A 22,073-nucleotide genomic window follows, 5' to 3' on the forward strand; every position below is an offset into this window, starting at 1 on the left:
CATCCAGTCTCCAAAATGCAAAAGTTGTAACTTCTTTAATTTTAAATAAGAAAATTTAATTTCTTTTTAGGGCTTCCAATGCATAAGATAGCAGTAGTCTCAATCAATTCTTTGCCCAGCTACCCCCTTTCTCAAAGTATGCTTTTAGGTTATATTTGTGTGTAATTGAAGCATATAAAATGGGCTTAGGAGTGGGGAGGGGGTGGAATCTTGTCCTTTTTAGTCCATGCTATCATTTTGGTATCAGGCATTTTCCAGTCTAGTAATAATACAGTTCAGTGTGTCTCTCGTTCCCATCCTAAAGGCCCTTAAGTACAGAGACTCTCCTCATATGACTTTGCCATGAGTTATTCTGCTCCCTCCATGACTGGCTAGGCTAGGCCACTTGCCCATTCTTCTCCCAGCCCAACAGTTCATCCTGCTTTCTGCTGTCCTGGAGTCATTCTGGGGTAATAGAATTCTGTGAACCTACCCAAGGTCACCTGCCTGAACAACACAGCACACCCTTAGAGGTGCTATTCACCTGAAAGACAATGTGAACAACCCCTTCAGCAGCTGTGAGATGTAGTATCTCTGAACACACTATTGTGCCACACTTACTCTGGAGTGCTTTCAGATCCACAGGTCTTGACTGCTCTCAATATTCCAAACCTTTATGTAGTCTCAATCATGCCTCAACACACATATATACACACACACAAATAGAACATGGCTAAGGGTGAGGTACCAGAGATCTCATTCTTTGCAAAAAGATTCTACCAACCTCTGTTCACTCAGTCCTTCCTCTCATTTCTCTAGGATTACCAAATTTGCAGGACCTTTGTCTAGGAATTCTAACTTCTGAGTTATTGTAGATAGGATTTTTAACCTCCAAAAGTCCTTTTTTTGCTCTTATTGATGTAAAAGTTCTAAATAATTATCTTGCTGATGCTTGAGCCTAAGGAGGATCAATAATGGTCATTCATTTCTCTTCATCCTCACTTCCATTCCCTTGTATCTTAAACCCTGTCCAGTCACAAAGAGCAGAATTTTTAAAAATTAATAATATGGCAAACAAAGCATGACAAAGGCCAAGAAGAAGAATGGGTGAAACCCAAAAGATGGTACAGAGAAGAGGGATTTAAGAACCAAAGAGGCAGTGGAATAGGTGCTAAGGAAAAAAGAGTCCTTACAGAAAGGAGAGGCTGTCCCAAAGAGATCCAAAGATGCTTGACCCTTAGAAATAAAAACACCCTTGGGGGAATAGCTACTGAGGAGCAGAAGAGACAAGATCAATACAGTAGAGAAGCATGCCCCTCTAACGGAGACTGTGCGGATTAAAACAGGCAACATCAGGCTCACATCAAAAACACACATTCAATGCTCTGGACTTCAAAATATTTACCTACATAATGGAACATGCAAGGCTTAAAGAGATCAAATGCTTTTAGAGACGATAATAAAAAGATGCCAAGGAATAGGCCTACACTTTTGTTGATATCATTAAAAGAATATACAGATAATAATAATTATTATTCGTTAGTGTATATTTGGTAAAATGGAAGAAGAAAACTTTAATTTTCATTTTTTGCTAAATCTTGTGTCAAAAGTATGCTTATATTTCCTCTGGTAAGAAAAAAAGATTTCCTATTTTATGCTTCTATCTCAGTTTTACAGTTTTGTTTTGTTTTCAGAATTCACATTTTCTAGGAGTCCTATCTGAACTCCATTCATATCTAACCATATGGCTCTGACAACTGAATTTTCTTTCCCTTATCATGAACTTCTCCCTATGGATCAAATTCAAAATTAGTCTCAAATAAAGACATCTATGTCTTCAACTGTTTTTAAATTATACATCTTTTTTAATCTACATAAACCTAATAATATAATATCTTATAAAACTATACAATTTCCCCTTACTTTATTAAAAAAAATCAGTCTTTTGCCTTAATCTAGCTCTGGATTTGTTTTTATTTACATCTCAATATCTTCATTGCTTAAACCAGAGAGCCAATATCCACTATTAATGTGAACTTAAGTCAGACATATTCAATATGCCAAAGTATTCTTGATCTCTAGATCCTAGAGCAGATGGATTCATCTTTGGGTCAGATGGTAAAGAATCTGCTTGCAATGGTTTGATCCCTGGGTTGGGAAGATTCCCTGGAGAAGGGAATGGCAACCCACTCCAGTATTTTTGCCTGGAGAATGCAATGGACAAGGGGAGGCTGGTGGGCTACAGGTCATGGGGTCCCAAAGAACTGGATACAACTGAGCGACTAAAACTTTCATTTTTTTTTTTTTCACTTACCAGAGTGGAGATGGAATTTGCATTCTTTTGTACTGAATATTGCAATGAATATTGCAGTGCACTGAAATGCACTGAATATTGCATTCTTTTGGAATGTAGTCTCCCCTGCTCCTCAATTCCTCCTCACCATTCACTCCCCATTCTCTCCTAGACTCGACTCTGTACCACAGAGGATGGAAGCCTAGGAAATGCATTTCCCCAACTCCTCTCCTCTCCCTAATATTCTAAATGCAAATACTATTCTGTCAAAAGGAGGCATTTACTTAAGATTTGGAAAGAGGAATGGAATCACTCTAGGTTTATTTTCCTTCTCCAACATGAGGCAGACACACGGATTTTTCTGATATAGGCATTCACAGCAGCCTTCGGTTCCCTACCATTCAGTTGCCTTGGAGTCAAGTTGGACTGATCCAGAGCTAAAGGACACTAATAGCTGTTCCACACCTTCAGTTTAAACATCTAGAAACCACTAATTAAAAAATCTGAAAGGATAAAGTTAGAATAGGAAAACAATTTCCAATTAACTGACTCAAGTCAAAGAGATCAATAGCTCTAAAAATAAAAAAAGAATGAATTGCCCTAAACAGACCAAAACATAAAACACAGGATTATTTTCTCCATCTTATGGTTTCTAAAAAGGCAGAAATGCACAAAAAATACAGGAAATATTCTCAGTTATCCTCAAGGTGATCTGTTCCCTGGAGCACTGAGGTGAGAAGGGATAAGGTGAAAAAGTCAGAAAATCGCTCATCCTTCAAATCTTACCTTGGGTTAGGTTTCCTAGAAGCAGAGTTCCAAACAGCAATACTTGTATGAGAGATTCTTTTTTTTTTTTAATTAATTATTTACTTATTTTTGGTTGCGCTGGTTTATTATCTTCTTACCTTATCTCTGTTGCTGGGCACAGGCTTTCTGCAGTGGTAACGCGGGGGCCACTCTCTGTTGCAGCGTATGGGTTTCTCACTGTGCGGCTTCTCTCACTGCGGAGCAGAGGCTCTCCGCGCTCAGGCTCAGCAGTTGCGGTGGGCAGCTCTGGGGCCTGCAGGCTACAGTCACTGTGGCACGCGGACTCTAGGGCATGGGTTCAGAAGCTGTGGTACATGGGGCTTGGTTGCCTCGCGGCATGTGGAATCTTCCTGGACCAGAGACCAAACCCACAAACCCTGCATTACCCAGCAGGCTCCTATCCACTGTGCCACCCAAGTCTGAGAGACTCTTCCTGAGGAGGGATATAAGCCCTGGACTGTGGTCTTAACTGAAGTCTAGCCTCAAGCTGATCCCCTGAGGAGCATGGACGGCTCCACAGAGTTTCCCACTGGAAGAAAGGAGGCTGGAGTCTAGGCTGGAAAACACACACAGTAGCTCAAAGATGAGTCCACCTCTCTGGTAAGGAGATCTAAGTCAGGCACATAACCTGCAGCAAACCCCATGGCAGTGCTGTCTTTTACTCACATGCAATGTACACCTATACTCACACCCAGCCAGACCCCAATCCATGTCTTATCATAGTAGAAATTCCACGCCTAACTAACATCAGAGAAAAATGAGAACCATATAATCACTGATTCTGTTCAACTTTTTAGAAATAAGATCATTTTAAGAAGTCACTAATATACTTTAAGATGTCTTTTGATATTGCCAAGGAATAAGTGCCACCAGAGTTGTATTTTACACAGTTTGCACGCAGTCAACCCAAGACCAGGTTTAAGATCACAGTCCATCTTTAAAAAGAAAGGCAAAGAAATATTAAATAGTATCTTCACAATAAAAATACATAATATTTCTACAAGGCATACTAGTTTGGAGTGGGGAGGGAAGTTGAGAAAACAACATAATCATCTTCTCTGCTTCGTCTCTCTAAAAGGTGTTAAAACAAGGTGGAGCAAGAAAACAGGAGGGTTGCTGCCTTTAACTGGTACAGATGATCCCTGTTGCAAAAGACTTAACTGGTGCTACCTAACTCAAATCAAATTTGTGAGCATGTTGCTGTGTTATACTGGAAGATATCAACCTGAAAATTGAGTTCCTGATGTGACTGATGCCAATTTAATAACTGAGTATGAAATGTGCTTTCCGTTTCTCCTTTCAAGCAGTTGACATGAGTCTTCATCACACTCCTGTAAAGCTTTTAGTTTTCGCCAATAGTTGTGTTATTAATGAAGAAAAGCTGAAATTTCTCATTCAATCTTTTTTATATACAATATTTTTAAATAGGAGATTTATTCCAAAATAACATACTTTTTGTCCCACATTTACTGATACCCTAAGCATGTCTTAAGCATTCCTATTGGGTGGCCCCACAGGAAGAAAGAGGTATTGGGGCACAGAGGGTCCAGATGCCCTTGAGGGCCGTGTCCACCCAGCAGAGCAGAGGGTTAAGAACAGAAGACCTCTCTCCATCGTTGGAATAGAGATGAGGTAGCATAGGAAGGAGAAGAGAAGAAAACCCATGCAGGTAGGCACTGCAGGAAAGCTTTGTGGGCACAATTGAGAATGAGAGTTTAGAGGAGAAGTTTCAGTACAGCTACTGAGGTGTAGGAAAGCTGGCTGGAGAAAAAAAAGATTTGAACATATGAAGCTATAAGGAACAAATTAAATCCTCTTTAAAATTCTTAGACGAACAGAAGTGAAGTTTGGAATTACATTTAATTCTTCCTCTGCTGAACTGTCTCTTTTGAGACACAAGATTTTTTCATGCATGCAGTTAACTCATCACTTACTCAACAAATGTACATTGAGCATTTATCAGGTTCCGGGTCTGTTCTTGGCACTGAAGATACAATGATGAACAAAAGAAACAAAACTCTCCTTGCCTGTAAAGCTAACATCTTAGTGGATGGAGACAAACACACAAATCACTGAAATCATTTAGTATGTCGGATGGTGATTACACTATAATACTCTAGAGAAGTACTATACTTTATAGTAGAGCTTCGCCAGTGGGTCAGTAGTAAAGAATCCACCTGCAATGCAGGAGACACGCAGGAGCCACAGGTTTGATTCCTGGGTTGGGAAGATAGAAGGAAATGGCAACTTACTCCAGTATTCTTGCCTGGAAAATCCCATGGACAGAGGAGACTGGTGCAACAGTCCTTGGGGTCACAGAGTTGGACATGACTTAGCCAACATGCCTTATGGTCACGTCTGACTCTTTATGACCCCATGGACTGTAGCCTTCCAGGCTCCTCTGTCCATGGGGATTCTCCAGGAAAAAAATACTGGAGTGGGTTCCCATGCCCTCCTCCAGTGGATCTTGCCAACCCAGGGGTCGAACCCAGGTCTCCCACATTGTAGGTGGATTCTTTACCATCTGAGCCATCAGGGAAACCCAAGAATACTGGAATGGGTAGCCTATCCATTCTCCAGGGGATCTTCCTGACCCAGGAATCAAACTGGGCCTCCTGCATTATAGGCGGATTCTTTACCAGCTAAGCTACCAGGAAAGTATTACAGAAGAAAATAAAGCAGGGAATGTTGGGGAGGTTGAAAAGTTAAATAGGATGTTAAGGAAAACCTAATGTAGGCCTTCTTAAGGAAGATACTTTTGAACAAAGACCTGAAGTGAGTTGAATAACCCAGTAAACATTTCAAGAGGAAACAACAACCACTAAGGCCCTGGATGAGGGTCTGTTAGAGGCAAAATTTTCTTCCTCTATTTGGTTAAGACAAACTTGCATTCTAAATAAAGGTATTGGCAGATATAAGATAGATCATTATTCTTCAAATTGTGGGTTACTACTCATTAATAGACAAAATGATTGATTTCATTGATTAATACCACCACTTTTAAAAATATGGTAGAAAAAATGAGAAGATAACAGAGAACACCATAGTGTTGTTTTGAATTTAATATGTTATTCAGTAGTGTGTGTATTTGTGTTTGTATATGAGAGAGAGCAGGTTTGAGTGTAGTGAGTTGTGGTATAAAGTATACTAGGTTGACCAAAAAGTTCATTCAGGTTTTTCCATATGGAAAAACCCAAATAAACTTTTTGGTCAACCCAATATTTCTTAGCATAGATCTGACAAAAAATGTTTCAGAAATATGGAAGTTGCCTGTGCTTCCTTTCTAGGAGTTAAAATTCTTAGTTTTATTTCTATCTTCAGAGTAGTGATTCTCAATTGAAGTGAACTCTTCCACAAAGAGGAAAAGGAAGACATTTCAGAATCATCTAGGATGTACTACCTCCCACCCAGAAATTCTTATATTTCCTCATTCTGACAAAGAATCACTTTCAAGATTGATCCATCACAAACACTGAAAGCTGTTTTTCACATCTTCCTGCTAAGCAGAGGCTTAACCATTCTAGACTGTCCTGGCGACTGGCTGGGCTAAATCTAGCCTCCCCATCACAGACATCATTGCCAATGAGAGTCTGAGCCCACAGACTCAAGGTTGTGATCAGCACTGTCCCACAGAGTGATGAGCGTCACTTCAGACAAGCTGAGATGGAAGGGCTACCCCTGCCTGACCTCTCTGAGGGCACACCAGTGTAGGCACGGTCTTTCATGTATCACAGTCTACATCTGAAGAATAGAGGAGGTCTCAATTCATGTCTAGGTATCTATCTTGGGGAAAGGAGAAGTATTGAAAATACTCACATACACATGAAAGTCTGCATTTGTTTTACTTCGTGCTGAGTTTATCTTGTGATTTCAATTGCAAGCCCATTTGTTGTTTCTGGAACAATTAACAGCAACTTTTACACATTAAATTGCCCCTTACTCCTTTGCTATGAAACAAAGTGTTCATCCTAATGGGCTGAGTACCTGTACTCTTTATGAACCTTTACCACTACCAGCTTCACGAAGTTTCTATTAACCATTCTACTTTATTTTCTGTTGGTGTATCATTATCATCTTTTGTGCTAAGTTGCTTCAGTCGTGTCCAACTCTTCGCAACCCTATGGACTGTAGCCTTCCAGGCTCCACCATTCATGGGATTCTCCAGGCAAGGATACTGGATTGGGTTGCCATGCTCTCCTCCAGGGGATCTTCCAGATCCAAGGATTGAACCCACATCTCTTGAGTCTCTTGCATTGGCAGGAGAGTTCTTTACCACTAGTGGTACCTGGGAATGGTTACAAATATTCAATGAGTTTTCAGTTCTAAAGTAATACTGTTTAGTATTCCTAAAAGTGAAACTTGGGTGGTATATCTTGTACATACATAAATCACAAGCTCTGGATCAAGATTTTGTTTATATTCTGTAGACTTCTTGCAATGTTGTATGTTATCGCCATCTACAGGACCAAAATTTATCTAGTTCCTCATGCTTTTCCAAAAATGTTTTTAAAAATATGAAGTAATAGCTCACATAATATTGTTGTACTATGTAAAGAACAGGTTTCCCTGGTGGCTCAGTGGTAAAGAATCCGCATACGATACAGGAGTCACAGAAGATGTGGGTTTGATCCATGGTTTGGCAAGAACCCCTAGAGGAGGGCACGGCAACCCACTCCAGTATTATTGCCTGGAGAATCCCATGGACAGAAGAGCCCAGCGTGCTATAGTCCACAGGGTTGCAAAGAATCAGACATGAATAAAGTGACTGAGCATACACACATGTAAAGACCAGTCATAGATCTAATCTCTTGGGAGGACTGTTCCATTCCACAGGTACAATTCCATATGCATTAGCAACCCTGCATCATAACTGACCACACTAGCACCTGAAGAAAAATAACTTCAACATGTGTTCTGCTAAGGTGTCAATAACAGTATCACAGACTACAACTAGCCCTGTGAATAACTATCAGCTAATGTGCGCTCACATAGTGGGGCTGAGCAGTCCTATTAATTTTAAAGATTTAATTATGTTCTATTGTGGGTAGCATTAATGGCGTAAGAGCCAAAAACAGATTCATATATAATTTTATAATCTAAACCTGGAAAATAAATATAAGAAACATTACAGATTGAAGGTTCAAATCCTGAAAAACAAACGTCGACACATAGGTAGATCTTTACCCTATCAGCTAAATAAATTTTGGCTATGAGAAAAAGTTAGGAATAAAAGCCTACATAGTAAAATCAATAACACTAAATGTTTGAAGTACTCACTAAATCTTACAGTCATGTCGGTGAAGCTCTTATGTATTGTTTTATCCATTCAGTGAGTAAAGCAAGCAATAAATGGTTTGGTACTAAATTAAATAGAGATTTATGTATGATGATCCATATTTGTACTTAGATTAAAAAATATTTGTGAATACATTTCTCTAATATTGTACATTCAAGTGTTCACTATTAGAGGCTGTATTTCTAAACAATCAAATGGTATAAAAGAAATGCTGTATGGTTTCTTGAATTAAAAAACTTTAAAATATGAAATTGCAGCATACATTTCCCAACAAATTAACATATTTTATAGGAAAAGTGCATATTTTATCTTCCTGAAATAATTTACTTAAATTGATCATGGAAGGATTTCCAGAGTAACTTGAAAAATAAAATGTAAAAGGACATGGAACAATGGGACATACCTGGTGTATGAAAAATGAAATTATAATACATTTCCATGTACAATGCCTTTGAATCATGATGTCTACTTGATATTGTCTCTTCTAGAGACAAAAGTATAAAATTTTCTATTCTTAAATACTGTCTCCACTTTTGAAAACAAAACCCATCTGGCCTCCTTTGAGAACCATCCTCTCCTCCCAAACCATCAATGCTTTCATCTAACAAAATTCATATATCTTAATCAGATCCTATAGTGCTATAAACATCTGGCCTCAGATTATGATACATACTTCAAATTACAAAGAAATAGAGGAAGTTATATATGTATAATCAAAATCCATTGACTCATAAGCAGATTTTCTCCCCCCCACAGACATTACCCTAACTCAGGGGAATTCATTATCCTCTCATCAACCAAGTTCTGATGAAACAATCTTCTTATAAAGGCAAATGCATATTGGCGGGGGTGGGGGACAGGTGTTGTTTGGGGAAGTCTTTCCCTTCATCCCACCAGACACTAAGTTCTTCTGGGAAGACAGTCTATCATATTTGCTTTCATTTAAGAAATTTTATTGTATTCTTGAAAACATGAAATTTAACGTATTCCTGCCTCTAAGGAGGTAAGGATACCTGAGGGATTGTCTAGATGAAATTAAACTGTGTTCACCAAGACGATATCAATTTATATCAATTCTCAAAGTCCTAGAACACAATAAAATAAAAGAATAAAATACTTCTAAACAAACACAGTCTCTCACTGGTGATTTGGCAAGAAATTCAGTATCTCATTATTCTTGACAATCACTGTTATAAGTATTCTTTTTTCTCTGCATACTAGAGTAGATATATTAAGTACATATCAAACTAAGTTGATATGGACATTATAAAATATTCTGGAAGTTAGATTTTTAAATAAATCTCTGAGACCAGCTAACTTATTTAATAGTTGATTCTAACTTATTTAAAAGAAAAAAGCACAATTTGGATCTATTCTAGGTCTTGAATTCAAGATAAATGAGAATATGCTAAAATGAAAAGCTTAAAATCAAGTATCACCCTTGAAAAGATGTAAGACGCACCTTGTTCTGTATTTATGATGGTTGTATGTGGTAGGCTGGGTCCAGTCCTCACACCTTCACTTGCTAAGTAAGTATACGGCCTTCGGCAAGGCTTTACTCTTCTCACTGTCGTAGTTGTCTGTAAGTTGTGGACAATAGTAACACTTACCTCTTAAGGTCGTTGTGAGGATTAAAACAATTGATGTGATCCTTGATTTCTCATTTTTTATCTCCATTATGTCCAATTCATCATGAGGTCCTGTTTGTCTTCCTCTAAATATAACTTGAGCCCTCCATTTCTCTCTGTCTTCTCTGTGCCCCCATCTGTAAGTTAACAGATAAAAGAGTGAATATAAATAACTTGAGGGTACCACTTTTGCTATTGAAAGAAATTTACCAACTCAATGAATAAATACTATAATAGTGGGTAGCATTCAAATGGATTTTATCATGCAATTATATTCTTTGAGATCTTAGGAAGAAAAATTTAAATCGATGAAGACATTTGAGTTTCATTTGTAAAAACTGCAGAAATAATAGAATAGCAGATAATAGAATCTTCATTCCTTTCTCAGAGCTCTCTACTGAACTCCACAGGTAAATTTCGCACAGATAGGCACACTATTCCCCTTAACACAGAAACACACACACATGTTAATATGCAGCTAAACAGATGGTAGGTGCTCAAATATTTGTTGAATTGAATTGATTTTGATAGAAATAAAACAGAGGCAATACTACAAAGAAAGAAGATTGAAGATTTGTTATCCAAAGCCTCATAAATGATTGCATAATAGCTTGGATCATTAATTAATCAGTGACTCTAAACAGCTAATCCATAGAAATAACTATCTAGAAAAAAAATCCACAAGTTATTTTCTTGCAGGAGATCTCTCATGTGCTTTTAATATAATGTGAAGTCGTGGAAATGTTCTTGGATGGGAGGGAAAGTTGAAAATGGCAGTGGGGTTGAAAATATGCCTAGACTTGATTAGAGCAAAGAAGAGAGATTATTGTCATAACACAGAAAGAAGAAAAATAATAGAGAGAGAGACTGTGTTGGACAGAAGTACAATCAAGTGACTAGATTGGACGTGTTGGGGTAAAACGCAATTTCAACTACAGAAAACAGGAAAAGCTCAGGGAAAAGCAGACATTGCAGAAGGTAAATGAGAGGGAAGGAAGTTTGGGGAGTTTGCATCTACAATCAAGTACTCAAAACATCCTACTTATTCCTTTGTAATACACTATAAAAGAATATGCTTCAATTTTAAAACTAAATCTTTGATTTTAAGGAGTTAGCAAATTGCTCAAAAAGTTACATTTAGAAAAAAGGATTTAAGAGATATATACACTCTCATGGCTATTACAGCATTATTCACAATAGCCAATACATGCAAACAACCGAAATGACCATCAATGAATGAACGGATAAGGAAGATGTGAGATGGATGGATGGATAGACAGATAGACAGATAGATAGAAAAGACAGATAGATAGATGTGCATTTCTGCTCAGTCATGTCCAGCTCTTTGCGACTCCATGGACTGCAGCCCGCCAGGTTCCTCTGTCCATGGAATTCTCCAGGCAAGAATACTGGAGTGGGTTGCCTTTTCCTTCTCCAGGAGATCTTCCCAACCCAGGAATCGAAACAAGGTCTCCTGCATTGTAGGGCGACTCTTTACCAACTGAGGAGTATTATTTATCTACGAGAAAGAAGGATATCCTGCCATTTGCAACAATATAGACGCACCTAGAGCACATTATGATAATGAGCTAAGTAAGACAGAGAAAAGCAAGTACTGATATGAATCACTTACATGTAGAATCTAAAAAAGCCAAACCTGTAAAAACTGAATAAAATTGTAGTTACCAGGAGTTAGAGTTCTATGGGAGATAAAATCAGTAATACTAAAGTTTTTGGTACTTTTGCCAGAAGCCCAAGTGTATGACTTCTAAGAGGAAAGAGGAGAGTCAGTCTTAGAGTCTTATTTCCCCCAAGTGTGTGTGTCTATTTTTATGTATTTTAATCGAGAAATACCCATGGGTTACATTTTAGAGAGTTAGAGAGTAAGTTAGATGCTGTTTAAGGGTACAAACTTAAAAGTAGTAAATAAGCCATAGAAATCTAATGCACAGTATAGTGAATTTAGACAACAATATTGTACTATAATCATCAAACTTACTAACAGACTAGAACTTAATTATTGCAACCACTAAAATGAAAGGATAATTATGTAATATGACACAGGTGTGAAATATCATTACAATAACAATCATAATACATAAATTTATCACTGGTTGCATACCTTAAACAATGTCATACATCAAATTTATTTAACAAAAAATTCACATGAATACCAAATAAGTTATGAAAATAAATAATTTTTAACATTTATATTTGAAAGAAAAAGAGATCTAGATAGATGGCAATTCAGATATCTTAAAAGTAAAGTAAAATGTGCATTTTAGACACAAAAACTTTCAGCAATACCTAAATATCTCTGCGGTTTCTCAGAAATTTTATAGAATAAAATATCTTATGTATAGACAGCATGTATAGAACTGAATAATTTCTAAAAATTCCCACAGTTTTCACAGATAATATCTGTGAAATATTATCTCTATTATTCCAAATAATATCTCTATTAATTTAAAACTTTCTTCTCAGGATGTCTAGGTATATCACTGCATAATAAATTTCATTTGTTATATTTTCTCAAGTGACAACAGATGTTACATCTATTTTGTAGAATGGAAAATTGAGCAGATTTTGTGGGACTTGTCCAATTTAAAGCAGTAACTCAAAACAAGTTATGATGTCAGACCTGAAGACCCAGTTCACCAGGTCTTTTTTCTCCCTCTCTGACTGCAAATAATTAAAATTAATACAATATCGAGCCACCCACTAGAATTTCACCTACTTCTTGTACACACTATTATAAAATAAGCTCAAAAAAGTGAAAATTTTTTTCAAATTTTACCATTAACTTCAAATAATGTTGTTCATTGAAAAATGTAACCCATGGGTATTTCTAGATTAAAATACATAAAAATAGACACACACACTTGGGGGAAATAAGACTCTAAGACTGACTCTCCTCTTTCCTCTTAGAAGTCATACACTTGGGCTTCTGGCAAAAGTATCAAAAACTTTAGTATTACTGATTTTATCCCCTATAGAACTGAAAGTGTGTGCTCAGCCTCTCTGGTACTTCACATATTGCAAAAGGATTACATGAGAAGCTTGTTAAACATGCAAGCACCTCAAGTGGTTATGATCCATGCAGTACTGGGATTCAACTTTGGAAACACTTGATTTTAGAGTTAACAATCCAGTCATAAAACAAACAAACAAACAAAAAAAAAAAACACACAACCCAAGAAAATACATAGCCATCAGGGCAAGGTGGGTGTTTGCTATGGTGAATGGTGTGATCAGTGGAGATAGATGGCAAACATGGTCAGGGCTTGCTCCATACAGCCGGAGTTCTCCAAATTACAAGCACAACTCTCACTGAGATTTAAAGGGACCAGGCATAATCGAAGGGATGAAATGTCTTCTTCCTTCCCATAAAAAAAGATCCCTCTGGCTAAAAATGAACTAAGTCTTACAAGTGATCCAGCCAAGGCTTCTACTGGGTCATATTGGAAAAAACTACTTCTAGCCTCGAAATTTATGAGCATTTAGGAAAATACTTCTCCCGTAGTCTTCCTTTGGAATGTGGACCAGAAGTTGTTCCTCCTTACGATTTCCCAGTAAGTAGCTCCACACAGCTCTCAAATTCAAATTCAAATTATATTGCAATTATGCTGTAATTATTTGTGAAAATACATGAACAGAAGTATTTCAGAGACTACTGAGAGAGAATGACCATGGCTGAACACAAAGTGTTATGGGTGAGAAACAGCTTCTACATCTTAGGGGCAATGAGTTGAAAGGGAGAAGGGGTAAAAATAAATAAACAGCCTCCATTTCTTGTATTTTGGATAGGAACAACTTAATCATGACTTTGGTGTCTTCAATTGGCAAACAAATATAGGACAAGCCAAAATACATATATTCAGATAGTAAAGAACCTACCTGCAATGCAGGAGACCTGGGTTTGATCACTGGGTCAGGAAGATCCCCTAAAGAAGGAAATGGCTACCTACTCTACTATTCTTGCCTGGGAAATCCCATGGATAGAGGAAGCCCATGGGCTACAATCCATGGAGTCACAAAGAGTTGGACACAACTATGCAATTAACACTTTCACTTTCAAGATACATGTATTGAACTCAAAGAGGCAGTTTTGCAAACTGCGAATCCTTTCATGTGCCAGGACAGTCTATTCCTGGGAGAAGACATCACTAAAATGAAACCTGATATGAGTGTGTGTGAAATTTTCAGAAAATATCATCCTCTCCACTATTGAATCACTTCAAATTAGATAATATCCTGTGGAACACTTGAAAAGCCTGCTTTTTTAGCCTAGAATCTTACAGATGACATTGGCTACGGAAAGAAAGAGGGAGAAGTGAAAACAGTCTCCTATGACCCTGATTGAGAATGATGGAGGTTATTCAAGGCTTACAGATTCATTTCAGTTCGAGTCGCTCAGTCATGTCTGACTCTTTGCAACCCCATGGACTGCAGCACACCAGACTTTCCTGTACATCACCACTCCCAGAGCTTGCTTAAACTCATGTCCATTGAGTCGGTGATGCCATCCAACCATTTCATCCTCTGTTGTCCCCTTCTCCTCCTGTCTTCAATCTTTCCCAACATCAGGGTCTTTTCAGTTCTTTGCATCAGGTGGCAAAAGTATTGGAGTACAGTTTCAGCATCAGTCCATCCAATGAAAATTCAGGACTGATTTCCTTTAGGATTGACTGGGTGGATCTCCTTGCAGTCCAAGGGACTCTCAAGAGTCTTCTCCAACACCACAGTTCAAAAGCATCAATTCTTCAGCACTTAGCCTTCTTTATAGTCCAACTCTCACATCCATACATGACTACTGGAAAAACAATAGCTTTGACTAGATGAACCTTTGTTGGCAAAGTAATGTTTCTGCTTTTTAATATGCTGTCTAGGTTGGTCATAGCTTTTCTTTCAAGGAGGAAACATTTTTTAATTGCAAGGCTGCAGTCACCATCCTAAAGGTGATCAGTCCTGGGTGTTCATTGGAAGGACTGATGCTGAAGCTGAAACTCCAATACTTTGGCCACCTCACATGAACAGTTGACTCATTGGGAAAGACCCTGATGCTGGGAGGGATTGGAGGCAGGAGGAGAAGGGGAAGACAGAGGATGAGATGACTGAATGGCATCACCGACTCGATGGGCATGAGTTTGAGTGAACTCCAGGAGTTGGTGATGGACATGGAGGCCTGGCGTGCTGTGGTTCATGAGGTCGCAAAGAGTCGGACATGACTGAGCAACTGAACTGAACTGAACTGAACTGATTCACCATCTGCAGTGATTTTAGAGTCCAAGAAAATAAAGTCTCTCACTGTTTCTATTGTTTCCCCATCTATTTGCCATGAAGTGATGGCAGATTCAGTCAAAAGTAAATAAGTACCTCAGAGTGTGAAGCTCTCTGATTCAAAGTTGGCTTTAAATCTTCAAGCAAGATACTTGATGGTGTCACCAAAACAATTCATAAGAATTTATCATCAGTTTAAAAATTCATTTCAAAAAGGTTTTTTTTTACAAATACTCCATATTAAGCATTTTTACTATAGTCATTTAACTATATTTAGTTAATTAACTATATTTCTCTCACTATGTTAGGAGAATAAATAAGTATGCAGTGTAAGAGTTTACCTCCATATACACTGGCAACCTTTGCCTGCCATCCCTCTTCTTACAAAGTGCAAGGAGGTAGGTCTTTTAGTGACTGTACATCAATATCCATCTCAGTTTGCAAATGTGTCCAGTTTTCATTGCAAGGATTAGTATTAACTGCTGCACTTTAAAAAGTAAATTTGCATATTTACTTTAGAATATTTTTTTAACTAAAGCATGCAGAACACACCACACTGCATGGTGAAAAATTAAATACAGTATATGATGAGAGGTTCTGCCAAAATGTCAGTCTTTTATTTTCTCAATGGCCTCTTAATGTTTAGCAATTTCTTTAAAAGATATGGTTTGACTTTATCCTCCTCACTTCCTGGTGTTAAAGAGGTACTAAAGTAAGAGATAAGTTCAACAGAGGGTTTTGTGTTTTTTTTTCCATTTTGAGTGTCAAATTTCTACCAGGCTCAATGAATTTCATTTCCATTCAGAAGTTAATGAGGCTAAATTAAATACCACTAAGTCAAGTCATTTTGATTTTTGGTGACATAAGAAAAATAGAGTTGGAAGGAAGGAGTCTTAAAGAACACCAACAATTGGTCCCAATGTGGGGATTTCTCTTCAGCTTTTCTAGTGAATGATCACCATGGCTCTATTTGAACATGAGCAGTCATGGGGAACTTACTCTGTACAGTGGACATGATGATGTGCCACCAGGCACCCTTCAATGAAGTGCTAACAGTCAACAGCCTTCTCCATGGATTGCCTCAACTGCACAGAGATGCCATGCCCAGCACCATGCCTGTTTCAGGATGTCTAGAGTCCATTAAGGAGAAGGCAATGGCACCCCACTCCAGTACTCTTGCCTGGAAAATTCCAAGAACTGAGGAGCCTGGTAGGCTGCAGTCCATGGGGTCACTGGGAGTCAGACACGACTGAGCAACTTCACTTTCACTTTTCACTTTTATGCATTGGAGAAGGAAATGGCAACCCACTCCAGTGTTCTTCCCTGGAGAATCCCAGGGATGGGGGAGCCTGGTGGGCTGACGTCTATGGGGTCGCACAGAGTCGGACACGACTGAAGTGACTTAGCAGCCGCAGCAGAGTCCATTTAGGGATGGAGGGGTAAGAAAGGCTAGCTACTGTGGCCTACCTGAAGACATTTCTGAAGGACCACTGGGCTTCCATCCAAACTCAACTTCCACTGTGAAATCCTACTTAATTTCCCTGCTTTCCAAAGGGCACTTTTCAAAAAAATTCCCTGCACATTATACACTGTCTCAGAGGCTGCTTCCAGGGAACTCAACCTGCAAAACTGCCTTTCTGTGCAGTCCCATCCATTGTTTGCTTTTTCTCCTCTTGGGCCCATAAAAATACACCTTCTGCATTTTCAACGAGTAATCCTTCTTCTGTTCTCAGAAACAGCACAAATAGGAACTGTATATTCTGTTGTTGTTTGATTTTTTCTTTAACTTTGTTGGGATTTCTTAAAACATGCAGGAAATAATCAATTATATGACAATGTAACTAGATCAATATCTATGTCAAAATATAAATTGCAATCCTTCCTCTTTAAGTATTAAAATAGAAATTCACTACAATGGAATATTATTCAGTCATAAAAAAGAATGAAATCTTGTAATTTGCAACATGAGTGGACCTTAAAGATGTTACACTGAGTGAAATAAATCACACAAAGAGAGACAAACACCATGTGATCTTCCCCATATGTGGAATCTAAAAGGAAAAAACAAGTCCAAAGATACAGAGAACAGAGTGCTGGTTGCCAGGGGTAGAGGTGGAGAGTAGGCAGGGAAAATGGGTGAGGCAGGTCAAAAGGTACAAACTCCCAGTTACAAAATGAATAAATCATGGGGATGTAATTCACAGCATATATACTTGCATATATGAAAGTTGCTAAGAGAATAAAACTTTAGAGTTTTCATCAGAAGAAAAAAATGTTTTGCATCTATGTACGGTGACAGATGTCAACTAGATATTGCAGTGATCATTGCATAGTATATACAAATATTGTATCATTATGCTGTCTACCTGAAACACATGAGATGTTATATGTCAATTATATACATAAGTTAACCAGTTAAATAGAAATTCACTAGAAGTTGTTGAAAAATTAATCAGGATTTTCTCAAGTATTTCCAATATATTTATACTATTGAAAGACCTATTTCATCATTTGTATCCTCCTTTTCCAAGATGAATGCCACAATATTCATTTTAATAGAGTCAATATTGGGGGGCTTTGCTATTGATTGGTGTTTCAACCCAGGACATAGGAAGAGTAATATCTCACACTGTCTAATTCCTAACTCAATCTCACCCTGCCTCTGTCTGGAGGTTTCTGATGGAGATTAATGCAACAGCAGCCACCAAATAAGGGGGAAAGTTTAACACTGTCTAAGCCAATGTCTGATAACTCTAAAAATTACAGCTCTAATAAAAAAACTGGGTGGAGCTTGTATCACTCACCTAGAGCCAGACACCTGGAATGAAAAGTCAAGTGGGCCTTAGGAAGCATCACTACTAACAAAGCTAGTGGAGGTGATGAAATTCCAGTTGAGCTATTTCAAATCCTAAAAGATGATGCTGTTAAAGTGCTACACTCTATATGCCAACAAATTTGGAAAACTCAGCAGTGTCCACAGGACTGGAAAAGGTCAGTTTTCACTCCAATCCCAGAGAAAGGCAATGCCAAAGAATGTTCAAACTACCACACAATTGCACTCATCTCATACGCTACCAAAATAATGCTCAAAATTCTCCAAGCAAGGGTTTCAACAGTACATGAACTGAGAACTTTCAGTTGTTCAAGATGTTCAAGCTGGATTTAGAAAAGGCAGAGGAACCAGAGGTCAAATTGCCAACATTTGTTGGATCACTGAAAAACCAAGAGAGTTCCAAAAATACATCTACTTCTGCATTATTGACTACACCAAAGCCTTTGACTATATGGATCACAACAAACTGTGGAAAATTCTTAAAGAGAGGGGAATACCAGACCACCTGACCTGCCTTCTTGAAGTCTATATGCAGGTCAAAAGACAACAGTTAGAACTGGACATGAAACAACAGGCTGGTTCCCTAAATTTGGATGGATGACTTGTCACTTGACTCGCTGCTCATAATTGAGCATGTTGGTTTTGCATCTAGTTCCTATTCTCGATAACAGAAGGTAATAGACGCAAGTGTTACATTCACACTTGAGGGAAGGTGTGTGTGTGTGTGCCCGCGCGTGCGCTCAGTTGCTCAGACATGGCCAACTCTGTGACTCCATCGACTATAGCCCACCAGGCTCCTCTATCTGTGGAATTCTTCAGGCAAGAATACTGAAGTGAGTTGCCATTTCCCCCTTAGGTAAGGAAGAAATCTGAAAACATTTTCTACTTGTGGTTGTCTTCAAATATGAAAATATATACTAAAAAAAAAAAAAAAAAAATTCTCCTGTTTGATTATTTTAATTCCTCCTCTCTAAAATATGTCTTCAAACTTCTCTTCTAAATGCATGTATTTTCTTTTTGTATTAAATAACTTTCCCTAAATTCACAGATATAGGTTTAAAATCTAAAGAGATACTTACTAGCCATGTGATCCTTGGCAAGTATCTAAAGTCTGGGTCGGTTTTCTAATCTTAAAAACAGAAATAATAATAACTTCTATCCCAAAAGTGTATTTTGAGAATATATTTTCATATGTAAACTGACCCAGTGGTTAAGAGCACTGGAGTCAGATGTCTATGCATTTGAAACCCACACAGAGTTGGACACGACTGAAGTGACTTAGCAGCAGCAGCAAGCTTACTTAACCTTGCAAGATATCATCTTTCCCATACATGGACTGGAGAGATAATAATATTTTCTTTATAGCTATGTTGTTGGGAATGAATTTAAATACTCCATAAAAATCATTTCGCATGAAGATGGTTTAACTATTATAAGCTACTATGACTTCTTTAAGCACTTGGAATACAGCAGACACTCAATAATTGTTGGTGTTATCCCTCTCCTCTCTATTTCCAACCCTATGTCTTTTACTTTTAACATAATCTTTGTGTATGGAACGTACATACATCTTTTTATTGCCTTGTTTTGCCACAAATGATGGGTAAGAGATACATGCCTTTGGTTTTTGGCAAAGAACTTTAACTAAAAAGACCTTTGGGACTTCCCTAGAGGTCCAGTGGTTAGAAGTCCATGCTTCTAATGCAGAGGGCATGGGTTCCATCCCTGGTTGGGCAACTAAGATCCCACATGCCATGTGGTGCAACAAAAAAAAATTTTTTTTAAAGAAAAAGATCTTTGATGTTACAGGCCATCTTTTGAGGGTCCTTTTGAAAATATTCTGAAAGCTTAATCCAATTCAGGGCACATTTTGGTGCTAAATCTGGGACACAAGGCAGAAGGATAGATAAACATATTCCACATTTTTTGCCTTAGGCAACTTTTCACATAAATGGCACATATAATATTTTATTTAGCATAACCTTGAACTATCTCTTTCTATGCAAAGGGTAAGCATGCTTGAAGAGACATCATTTTTAAAGCATATAAGCATATTACAAGGCTTCCCAGGTGGCACAGTGATGAAGAATTCACCTACAATACAGGAAACATAGGAGACACAAGTTTGATCCCTGGGTCAGAAAGATCCCTTGGAGAAAGAAATGGCAACCTACTCCAGTATTATTGTCTGGAAAATCCCACGGAGAGAGGAGCCTGGAGGGCTAAAGTCCATGGGGCTGCAAAGAGTCAGACAGGACTGAGCAACTAAACAATAATCCTATTATATGCACTTTAATGACTCTCAGATATCAGGGATGGGAGAGGGGAGGGAAGGAAGTCTGTGCCATCCAATGTTATCTTTCATAGCTCATTAGAGCTTTTACTGAGTCATTTTCTTTAACTCAGACTCACTAAAGTTGCTTTTTTGTTTCTTAATGAACTACTCGTATACAAAATTACATGACTAGTCATGTATTTTTAAAAAGAATGTTTTCTTATTAAGGCCAAGTTAGCAACAAGGTAATTATTAAGTGTTAGCACTTCTATCCAATGCTGGTGTGACACAAGCACTAAATTTGCTGTTAGTCATAAATGTTGTTATTATTCTTCATGGCAGACCAGTAGGCACTATAAAAATAAATCAAATAACATTTACTTAGTTCAATTCAGTAATGCTTTGACTTCACAAGTTCCCTTTAAAACTAAGAAAGATGATTCTGAATTACAATAAAAATATTCATTTCCCCATCATGCCAAAATGCTTAAAATTTCCGTGTGTTAAATGATAGAACATTAATTTTAAAGAATCAAATAGCCCATAAACTCCATTATGCTAATACTAATTAAAATTTCTAACCGAGGGTAAATTCAGATCAATTTGTTCAGAAACAGAAGTGTCCCCTGTTATTCAGCATAGCATAATGAAAACAAGACAATCAGAGTTGCATCTATACATGAACAGATTCTTCAATAACTTTAACTTCTATGTGCCTTAGTTTCCCACTTCATTTAAGCAACCATATTCTCCCTCCTGAAAATTTGCAAGCTTGTACATGAACCATTCCCATCAGTTGTGAAATTAAAATTCTTCAACTAACAGAGCTACCAAAGATAAATCTCATACTATGTATTGGTCATTTGGGAGTCAATAAAATTCACTTTTATCTTGTGCTTGGTGAAAATGCTTTAAATAAAACAAAAATAAAAATCGAGGCCTGCAAAAAGAAATAAACAAGTACAATATTATATGTGGAAATTTCAACTTTCAACTTAGAGAAATAATTCAGGATTAACTGTAGAATTTGATTTAAAAAAATCTAACCACATACAAATGCATCAAGCAACCTTGCTGAAAGAGGTGGGGGAAACGGTGCTGCCCGAACTAACTTTGGAAATAAATGGAATCTATAAAACTAAAGGTAAAAGGAGCCACACACAAGCACTGTACTGTAGTTGATAAAGCTGCTTCTGTGATCTCCAGGTTAACAATTCTGATACTGCTATGTGTGCAGTATCACACACACACACATCTGTGTGCAGGCACATATGTAGGTTAATATTGAGAGAGCTGAGAAGCAATGACATCCCAGTAGCAATAAGAACACCTGAGGCCCGGATCTTGGTGTCTTAATACCATTTTACAGTAAAAAGAACTGGGGCTCCTTGCAGAAATGGCTGATTCTTGGACTGGAGCAGGACATATACAAAGTAAGCTCTTCTAGTGACAGAAAGTAACTACTTCAAGACATACTGGAAAGAAAAAAAGTAAAGTACAATGATGGGTTATGTCAAACAGATACAGGAGCTGACTGAAAGAGCTCCCAAATGGCCAAAGCAGGAACAATTTGAACAAAAGTAAGTAAAGTAGCATTGAATTATAACCCAGAATATGAAATAAATGCCATGAGTCCATACTAATATAAATGCTTAAATGAATTAATAAACTAGACAAATACC

General features: G+C 37.7%; 1 long non-coding RNA gene across 1 annotated transcript in view; it reads right to left on the reverse strand.

Moving 5' to 3' along the window:
- Positions 1–9,990: 9,990 nt before the first annotated feature.
- The window catches only part of LOC136150857 (uncharacterized), a 150,916-nt gene continuing 138,833 nt past the window's right edge, over positions 9,991–22,073 (reverse strand). Inside the window, exon 3 of the long non-coding RNA XR_010659946.1 lies at positions 9,991–10,140. This is a non-coding gene — a long non-coding RNA (uncharacterized lncRNA). The remainder of the gene's footprint in view (positions 10,141–22,073) is intronic.

The sequence above is a fragment of the Muntiacus reevesi genome, chromosome 19 (genome assembly GCF_963930625.1).
Source record: "Muntiacus reevesi chromosome 19, mMunRee1.1, whole genome shotgun sequence".
Classification (NCBI taxonomy): domain Eukaryota; kingdom Metazoa; phylum Chordata; class Mammalia; order Artiodactyla; family Cervidae; genus Muntiacus; species Muntiacus reevesi.